Here is a 10,606-nt window from a genome sequence, read left to right on the forward strand (position 1 = left end):
TTCAGGTGGGAGTATAAATTCAGTCTCTAACTTCATCTTGTCTGAAAGCTTTTGTACTATATATTAATATTTACCAGAGAGCATTCATACAGAAGTGACACTAAACAACTAAGTAGACAACAATGATTTGGCCAGGAGATGTCAACCAGCTTCTGTCATTACTACTTTAGTTCTGGGAGAAGCCATAGTAGCAAGGATGAAGGCTATCATAAGTGCCAGCCTGGGCTTTAACTCACCTAGCTTAGTCTCACTCTATTGCTCTTTATGTCTAAGCTGCCAGCAACAGAGATAATAATGCTGAGCCTTGATATGGCACTGTTCCTTCAGGAGACAAATTAGCCATTTGGTAATCATTACCATAAGTTGATTATATTGAACCCCTTCAATGAGAATGAAAAGAGATTAATGTTGACTAGAACTGGAACATATTTTGGGTATGTTATTGACTTCCCTGCCTATAAGACTTTAGCTAGCTCTACTATTCAAAAGGTTGGTACTGTTTGATTCATAGACATAGGATTTCACATAACATTGTATCAGATCAAGGGGCCTACTTGGTAACAAAGGAGATGCACATAAGCACATGACCGTGTTACTCATTGTTCTATCCTCTCTTACACCACTGAGAAAATGTGGCCTGCCAGAATAATGAGGTGATGAATGAGAAGCTCTTTTAAGGGCATAGAACACCATATTCGTTCTTAATCATAATTCTTATATGATGTTGTATCCCCAGTAAGTGAACTATATAGGTCTAGGAAGCAAGGAGTGGTTGTAGGAAATGACCTGCTTCTCATCACTCCCAGTGACCCACTTGTGGAATTTGTCTTTCTTACTCCTACAACTCTGGGCTCTGCAGGTTTAGAGGTTATGGTTCTCAGAGAGAGAATCCTTCCATCAGGGGATACAGCAAGAGTCCCATTAAAATTCTAATCTATGGCTGGTCAGGCAGTTTGAATGAGACAAGGATGGAACCGAAGCCAGGCACAGGCAGTGGATGAAGATGGCAGTGAACATATACTCAATGTCTGTCACCAGTGATAACCTAAGTCAACATGACATGCTGGCCTGGATCAATCAGTCTCTGCAGCTGAATCTGACAAAGATCGAACAGTTGTGCTCAGGGGCTGCCTATTGTCAGTTTATGGACATGCTGTTCCCTGGCTCCATTGCCTTGAAGAAAGTGAAATTCTAGGCTAAACTAGAGCATGAATACATCCAGAATTTCAAAATACTACAAGCAGGTTTTAAGAGAATTGGTGTTGACAAAATAATTCCTGTGGACAAATTAGTAAAAGGAAACTTTCAGGACAATTTTGAATTTGTTCAGTGGCTTCAAGAAGTTTTTTGATGCAAACTATGATGGAAAAGACTATGACCCTGTATTTGCCAGACCCTGTAGCTGCCAGGTCAAGAAACTGCAGTGGCTCCCCTCCCTTGTTGCTCCAGCTCTGAACAAACTGAAGAAACCTCCCAGCTCTAGCAGTGCAGTTGTTAGTCTTCTTTACCTCAGCAGAAAAAAAGACCTCATGGAGGGGGGGGTGGGGGAGGACGTCTTTCCAGCACAAAAGATGGTGGCTAAAATTGCTCGCAGAGGCCCATTGCAACACACAGAACTATTACAACCCCTAAGGCTGGCCTGGGTGTGGTGCAGAAGAATCCTGATGTGGGCAACAGGGATGATGAAGCAGCTGAATTGATACAGCAGGTTAATGTATTGAAACTTACTGTCAAAGACTTGGAGAAAGAGAGAGATTTCTACTTTGGAAAGCTAAGAAACATTGAATTGATTTGCCAGGAGAACAAAGGGGAAAACAACCCTGTATTGCAGAGGATCATGGACATTCTATATGCCACAGATGAAGGCTTTGTGATACCAGATGAAGGCTTTGTGATACCTGATGAAGGGGGCCCACAGGAGGAATGAGAAGAGTATTAACAGCCTGGACCAGCAGAGCAACATCTGAATTCTTCGCTCCAAATCATATGCTTAACTGTAAAATCCTCCCTTTTATTATTCTTAGAGGACTCACTGGTTTCCTTTCATGAGCAAACAGTACCTCTTCTTAAAGTATACTTTGCAGAAATTTCACCCCTTTTCCAATGAGTTTGAATTAGGAGCTTTTACCCTGTTAGTATTAACATCTAGTTCGGTCACCTGGGGAACAGAAAGGCTGACTGTGGGCCTCACTATATGGACGCTGGTACCATGCACTGCTGGAAAAGGTCCTTTTATGTCATACACTGAGGTGGAGTCCTCAGTAGAGAAATGTAAAGACTGATTTGAATTTTAAGGTAGTGTGAAATCTTGGCAGAGAACATTTTAATAAATAAATGCCTTAAGAATATTTAAAATATACTTATATATTTCAAAATATAAAATGTAGCATGACAGGAGATTTTATGTGTTTGACATGGTGTCTGGGAAGGAAGGGCCAGACCTCTGGACCTTTGGAATCTGTTGTTCATAGGCCCTGCAGGGCTTCTTGAATCCTCAAAGACCTAGATCTTGGCTCAAAAGGGAAGTTTAAAAAGTTGCTCTGTAAAGCCATTTGGTGCCCTTGACCAGTTGTATCCCTGCTCTAAGAAGCAAGAGGCATTGTTGCCTGAATGAATAGAAGGCGCGTTTCAGCCCTGAGATGTTTGAGTCGAAGAGCTTGAATTTCATTGAATATTCCTCTGATGATTTTTCCAGTTATCCCAGAAATTTCTATGTATTGTGTTTTTTGGGAAATAAGGTGTGTCCAGTTTTTAAATCTAACAACTACTTTTGGGGACTTGCCCACATCTCTGGGTTTTGAGTGGGGTCATGTCCCATTTTACTGTCTTTTAAGTTTACATTGAACATGCTTCTTTTCTCTGCTCCCCTTGCCCACTGGGGACTCCTCTTTGTCTCCTTAAAGTTTGCTGCTTAGAGAGTAAATTCAGCAGGCAGGTGGTCATGCTGCAAGTTCTTTCTGGACCTCTGGCAAAGGGAGTGACCAGTGAAGGCCATCACTACCTTGGGATCTGCAAGGCTGGGTTTTCTCGGTACCTGATGTCCACTGCCCTCTACTGTTTTCAGAATACTTTGCCAGTAAACTAATCTCTTTGGAGATAAAATTCGTTAGTGTGTTACTAAATGTTAATTTTCTTTTGCAGAAGATAAAGTACCGTGTCTGAATTAATTATTAATATTTAAAATATTTCATTCATTAATTTTTCCTCATTTGCTTTGCCCCTAGCCTATTCAGTTCCTTTGTTTGGCAGAGTTCTGCAAAATGTGTGTCACCCACTACTGAGATTGTTCAGCCCCTGATGTATTTGTATTGATTTGTTCCTGATGGTAGCTTGTCCTAAAATGTGTGTAGAAAGCAGATATTTTATGATAAAATTGTTGTGTAGTGCATGCTCTGTGTGCAATTCAGAGGAAAACCCAGATTCAGTGATTAACAATGCCCAAAAATGCAAGTAACTAGCCATTGTTCAAATAACAGAGAGGCTATTTCTCTTTTGTGGCCTTTTAGACTTTGGTTGCCCTAAAACTCCATTTTATTGGGAACCCATTTTCCACCTGGTCTTTCTTGACAGTTTTTTTTTCTACTTTAAACAGTTTCTAAATAAAATTCTGTATTTCAAGAGAAAAAAAATTCTAATCTATGGCTAAATGTCCAGTTACTTTGGTAATCTGGTGCCAAGAAGCTAGAAGGCAGGGAAAGGAGGCACCATTCTGGCATGGATAATTGACCATCATCATCAGGAGAAGGTAGGATTGCTGTTATACAATGAACACACTCAGATGATACACTGGATGTCTTTTTTGGTATACCCATGCCTGATTTTTAACACACACAGGCAAATGCAGTAACTAGTCTGAGAAAGGTTTGGTGAACAGGGGCTTTAATCTTGGGGCTTAGACTGGCAGAGGTGTTAGCTGATGGGGAGAGGAATCTAGATTTGGTAGCAGAGGAAGGAGCTGATAAATATCTTTTGAAGCCCTGAGAACAATTGCATTGGTAGAGAGGTTGTAGTTTATCCCTCTAACTTTCCACTTTCAAATTCTCCCAGGAAAAGAGACCAATCAGAATCCTGGAGAAAGTGTTTCCAAATGAAGTGAACTAATTTACTACCAATAGATCTTGGGTAGTACAAGGGGTAAACCCATGAATGTTCTGGTGTTCTGTTTAGATGATGTACATCGATATTGTGGCCCTCATTCCCCAGCTTTTGGTAGGATTATCTGTGGAGAGCATATAGCTGAGGCTTTCCCAGCAACTGCCTTCAGTAGAAGGCCATTTTGCCCAAGGTTATGTCCTCAGGAGCAACCTATATCCAATCATTGGACAATGTGTGAGAAAAAAGTCCTGGTTCCCTTGTCTCAATTCAGAATAATTCTGAAGACCATATTAGCTTCATAGTTCCCTCTGGGATTGGCTGAGACCAATTTTTGCTAAATTTAACTTTCTCCACCATTCAATACTGTTTCCTTTATCCACTAATGAATACATATCCTATGGACTTCATGTATGCAATCTTCATTTCAGAGTCTGCTTCCCAAGAATCTGATCTGAATTGCACTTTTCTTTGTTTTCAGATACCCATATGCTATAAAACCAACTCTCAGTCTTCAGTTAATATAATTGAGTGCACAGTTTAATATAAGATCTATATGGAACTGTCATGAATGACTATTGTTTGTGCTATTCAGATTCTATTAAGCTTTCTTCTGGCAACTGTATTTTGGTTTTCCTGTGGGGATATACTTTGTTTTCCTTTTCATTTTGTATGTTTTGCATGACATTGACTCATGTCTAGGTTAAGGGATTGACTTGAGATTTATATCTAATGATTCGCTTTTTCTCTAAGTGTCACTTTTCTCTGGCCAAAGTTCAGGAATAGGTATATCACTCAATAAGAGCAAATGAGGCAAAACAAAACAAATAAGAGCTGCTAAGGAAAAGGTATATGCACTTTACCTAATGTACTTGAGCTTAGAAGCTTGTGCTCTGGAACTACTGGTAATTATTTTCCTCCCTGAGATTGAAGCCAACACTGAGGAGAGCAGAACCAGTAGAAGAAAAGGGTCTGGGTCCTTCTTTCATTATTTGAGCCCTGGATCAAGACATACCTGACAAAAAAAGACATACCTGACACACACGTATTCTTGGAATTTATGTTATGTGATTCCAATGCTTTTCTATTTATTTATTTATTCATTTATTTAGTTATTTATTTATTATTTATTATTTATTTATTTATTTATTTATTTTTCCTTTTTAGAATAAACTCTTTTGTGTTGAATTTTCTGAAAGTCTCATGGTTGATGTAGTATCTTTCTGAACTAAGTTGTGGAAATGGAAAATTACATTACTAAAAGCTCTTTCTATGGAGGGAACAGTTTGCATGGAGGAAACTTCAATCTGAAAAGAATATGGTGCCATTTTGAGCATTTCAAATGCTCAAAGTTCTAAGTTACTAGGAGTTCTAAGGAAAATTTTGGCTGATGTTTCCCCCTTTTCTTACCGTATATTCTATTCTTGTTACCATGATAATTACTGTAATCACATCAGCATGGTATAAAAAGGTCCTGCTGTTAATTATGGAGAAAACAGGAATGCTTTGTTATATTTTCTCTAATTGTTAGATTTTATATTGCAAATCCAACATCTTCCTCCAGATGAAGAATAACGCCCCAATTTTGCAGAACGTCATCTGACTAAGGACAGTCTATCATAACCTCTCTAAACCTCCATTCACTAATATGTGCAATGGGAAAAATTCTTCCCACCTAAGAAAAAAAATTGTAAGGATGAAATAAAATGATGTACATGTAGGTGCTTCTAAACTACAAATGACTGAATTATTGCCCATGGTTTTTATTGATGGGAACTATTCAACAATAAATAAATGATGTAACCTTTAATCTTTTAATTTGTTTATAGTAAGCTAAAATATAACATGGTGTTGACACAGATATTGACTTTTCTACTTCTTAGTAAAATAAGGCCTTTTTAGTTTTTTTTTAAATTTTATCTATTTATTCATTTATTCATGAGAGACACACAGAGAGAGAGGCAGAGACACAGGCATACAGCAGGCTCTGTGCAGGGAGTCCAACGTGGGACTCGATCCTGTCTCCAGGATCAGCCCTGGACTGAAGGCAGCGCTAAACTGCTGAGCCACCCTGGCTGCTTTGTTTGTTTGTTTGTTTGTTTTTCTTTAAATTGGGTTTATTCATCGTCAAATGGATGAATCTTTGTTCCTAGAGATCAATACCCTGGAGTCTAGGAGCAAATATCATCAGATTTCCTTTCTAGAACTCCTGTTCACTGCTCTTACACTGTCTTCATGTTTCAATTACTGTATTTATCTCAGGATATTGAAGCAATTAATATGTCAAGTACTTCTACTAAACTGAAAACCCCTTGAGACCAGGGCTTATATCTGTTTTAGGAATCTCTCAATGCCAAGCAACTCACAGTGATTGCCTCATTGTTAGCACTAAATGAATGTTTGTTGAATTAAAATTGAGGCTATTCATTGCTTGGTCTTTATATTTATTCTAACAAAATTTTTGTTCTTTCCTTTATTTTTGAAAGTTTGCAGTGATTTTTCTACATGACTAATTTATATTGATGGAAGAAGTCTTAATTCTTAGATCAACTGCCAGGACTGTATCTGGACCAAACAGGAAGATAGATATCAAATATATTGGTAATGATTCAAAATACTTTTAGTTTCAAAGTAATATATACAGGCATGATGGGGATTTTTAAAAATAATTTAAGGGCTAGATGGGTGTTGGGTATTACGGACAGCACTCGTGATGAGCATGAGTGTGGTATGTAAGTGATGAACCACTGAATTCTTTCCTTCCTTCCTTCCTTCCTTCCTTCCTTCCTTCCTTCCTTCCTTCTTTCTTCCTTCCTTTCTTCTTTCTTTCTTTCTTTTTCTTTCTTTCTTTCTTTCTTTCTTTCTTTCTTTCTTTCTTTCTTTTTCTTTCTTTCTTTCTTTCTTTCTTTCTCTTTCTTTCTTTCTTTCTTTCTTTTCTTCTTTCTTCTTTCTTTCTTTTCTTTCTTTCTTTCTTTCTTTCTTTCTTTCTTTCTTTCTTTCTTTCTAAATATTTATTTACTTAGGGGAGAGGGGTTGGAGAGGCAGAGGGAGAAGGAGAAGCAAATTCCCCACTGAGTGGGGAGCCTGATTCAGGATTCGATTCCAGCACCCTGAGATCATGACTGGAGGTGAAGGCAGACACTTAACTCACTGAACCACCCAGGCACCCCTAACTAGCTAGAATTTAAATAAAAATTTGAAAAAAAGCAATGTGTGAATAAAAAATATAAACAACTAGATGACTTAGGAAAAAAATTATTTAAAAATAATTAGTGAGTAGGGTATAAAAACTAATTTTCCTCTTATTCACATTCCCCCAATTTCATCTCTTTTCCCAGAAAGAACCTCTGTAATTTCTTTGGTATATATCTTTCCATATGTTTTTCTTTGCATTTGGAATCACATGTGTGTATGTATAAATGCACCCTATCTACATGAAGAATATTTACATAAACAAAATCATACTATGAATATTTTCTGGAATTTTCTCCCCTTTTCAATTAGTATACCTGAACCACTTTGCAAATCAGCATATAGAAATTCTTTCATGATTTAAAGGGTGCCTGGGTGGTTCAGTTGGTTAAGCATCTGCCTTCAGCTGAGGTCATGAACCCAGGATTCTGGGATCAAGTCCCACATCAGGCTCCTTGCTCATTGGGAAACCTGCTTCTCCCTCCCCTGCTCCCCCTTTTTATGCCCCCTCTCTTTGTCAAATAAACAAAATCTTTTAAAAAAAGAAGTTATTTCATGATTCAAAATGGTTATATCTCGTCTATAGCACAGTATAATCTTAATTAGTGTGTGCTTTTCTGTGTTGATAAAATTTTTATTTGTTTTTAATTGCAAAAAAGAAGACAGTAATATTTTTGAACATGTTATTTTGAACATGTCAGCATTCTGTAGCATGAATTCATAGAAGTGGAATCACTAAGTGAAAAGATATGCACATAAAATAGATGCCAAATTACCTTCTAAAAGGGTTGCACTAATTTATGCATCTACCAGTGCAAGAATATTTCTCTTCATGCCACTGGCAACAATGGATATTTATTATTTATATTTATATATATATATTACCAGCAAATGTGTGAAAAATGTTATCTCCTTGTTATTTTGTTTACATTTCCCTAATTACCAGTGACATTTTCTTGAAGGATGGAAATTCTTCTAACTTTCTCAACAAAATCTGTAGGCTGTGATATTTCTGTTAACATTTGCATCATTATTTAAAAATCCAGACATTATGAAAAAGAATGAAATCTTGCCATTTATAATGATGTAGATGGAGCTAGAGAGTATTATGCTAAGCGAAGTAAGTCAGAGAAAGACAAATACCATATGATTTTACTCATATGTGGAATTTAAGAAACAAAACAGATGAACATTGAGGAGAAAAAGTGAGGCAAATCAAGAAACAGACTCTTAAGTATAGTGAACAATTGGAGGGGTGGTGGGTGGGAGGATGGGTTAAATGGGTTATGGGTATTAAGGAAGGTACTTGTGATGAGCACTGGGTGTTATATGTAAGCGAAGAATCACTAAATTCTACATGTAAAATTATTATTACACTATATGTTAACTAACTGGAGTTTAAATAAAAACTTGAAGAAAAAAATCCAGGCATTACAAAATTGCATTATTTTTCTAGTAATGGATGTAGGAATAGCTGTTTAAATAGTGGTTTAAATCATTGAATTACTTGACTATAACTTACATGAAAATCTAAAAGATATTTCTCCATTTTCAAGTCAAATTCCATCTTTTGGACGTTCTGCTCACTCAGTCTCTGCTCATTCTGCCTACTGGTTGATATGGTGCATTTAAAACCAGGGGGTTCTTTCTGCTAGAAAATTTTGAGAATTTGGTGTAATAGTAATAATCATTAAAAATTAATAGCATTATCCTTTACTGAGCCCCTATTAAATTGAAAGCACTTAGCAAGCATTATTACATTTAGTTTCCCCAAGCCTCACAATTAGTAGATGTCTGACTCCAGAGCTATGATGATCCCATGGCTTTTTAAATAATCTCTTAACCTAGTTTGCTTGTCTCTAATTTATATCCCAAAGACATTTCATGATGGTCAAAGCTCAGGACAGAGAGTAGGGCTTTTATAGGTCCTGTCAGGAAAATGTGACTAAGTCATAGTCCCTTGATCCTTTATTTAACAGCTTTTGTCTACTAGGGTTCTATAAGAAAATTAAGGTATATAGAAAATTATTGAGCTATTCATTCCTCAGTTTTCCTAAGAACAGTATGCTTGTACCTTTCTAGATGCAAAGGAGATAAGTTAATTCATTATATATAACATATGTCTTGGGTCATTAGGGCTTAATGCTCTCATGGAAAGAATCCTGGTTGAGAAACATTGGTAGACTGCCATCTTCCATGAGTTTCTGTCACTTGAACAGTCTTGTTTAAGTTTTAAAAACACACAGGTCTTAGTGCCCATGACATAACATTTCTGTGACATTTTGGTATCTAGTTGTCATCCAAGTAACAAGTCTATTTAGGGATAAATTTGTACTTTGACAAATTACTAGTGTGTTGATAATTTCAGTTGGCAAATATGTTAAGAAAGCTTTATTTTATTTCAGCCAGCACAACCTGCATCAAAATGTAGGTTTTCTTAGAAATTAAAAAAAAAAAAAACACAGTAGAACAGATCAATGAAACTAGGAGTTGGTTCTTGAAAGAATTAATAGGATCAATAAACCCCTAGCCAGACTTATCAAAAGGAAAAGAGAAAGGACTCAAATAAATCATAAATGAAAGAGGAGTGATCACAACCAACATCAAAGAAATACAAACAATTATAAGAACATATTATGAACAATTATATGCCAACAAATTAGGCAATCTGGAAGAAATGGTTGCATTCCTAGAAACATAAAACCTATCAAAACTGAAACAGGAATAGAAAATTTGAACAGAAAAGAAAAGAAAGAAAATTTGAACAGACCCATAACCAGCAAAGAAATTGAATCAGTGTTCAAGACTTTCCCAACAAACAAGAGTCCAGGGCTGGATGGCTTCCCGGAGGAATTCTATCAAGCACTTAATGAAAAATTACTACCTATTCTTCTGAGACTATCCCACAAAATAAAAATGGAAGGAAAACTTCCAAACTCATTCTATAAGGCCATCATTACTTTGATTCCCAAACCAGACAACGACCCCACTAAAAAGGAGAATGACAGGCTAATATACCTGGTAAACATGGATGCAAAAATTCTCTCCAAGATACTAGCTAATCAAATCCTACAGTACATTAAAAGATTGTTTACCATGATCAAGTGGGATTTATTCCTGGGCTACAAGGGTTATTCAGCGCCTGTATATCAATCAATGTATTACACCACAATAATAAAAGAAAGGAAAAGAGCTGAATGATCCTCTCAATAGATGCAGAAAAAGTATTTGACAAAATACAGCATCTTTTCTTGATTAAACTCTCTGCAGTGTAGGATAGAGGGAACTTACCTCAATATCATAAAAGCCATATATGGAAAAC

This window comes from Vulpes vulpes, chromosome 4, assembly GCF_048418805.1.
Source record: "Vulpes vulpes isolate BD-2025 chromosome 4, VulVul3, whole genome shotgun sequence".
Taxonomy (NCBI): domain Eukaryota; kingdom Metazoa; phylum Chordata; class Mammalia; order Carnivora; family Canidae; genus Vulpes; species Vulpes vulpes.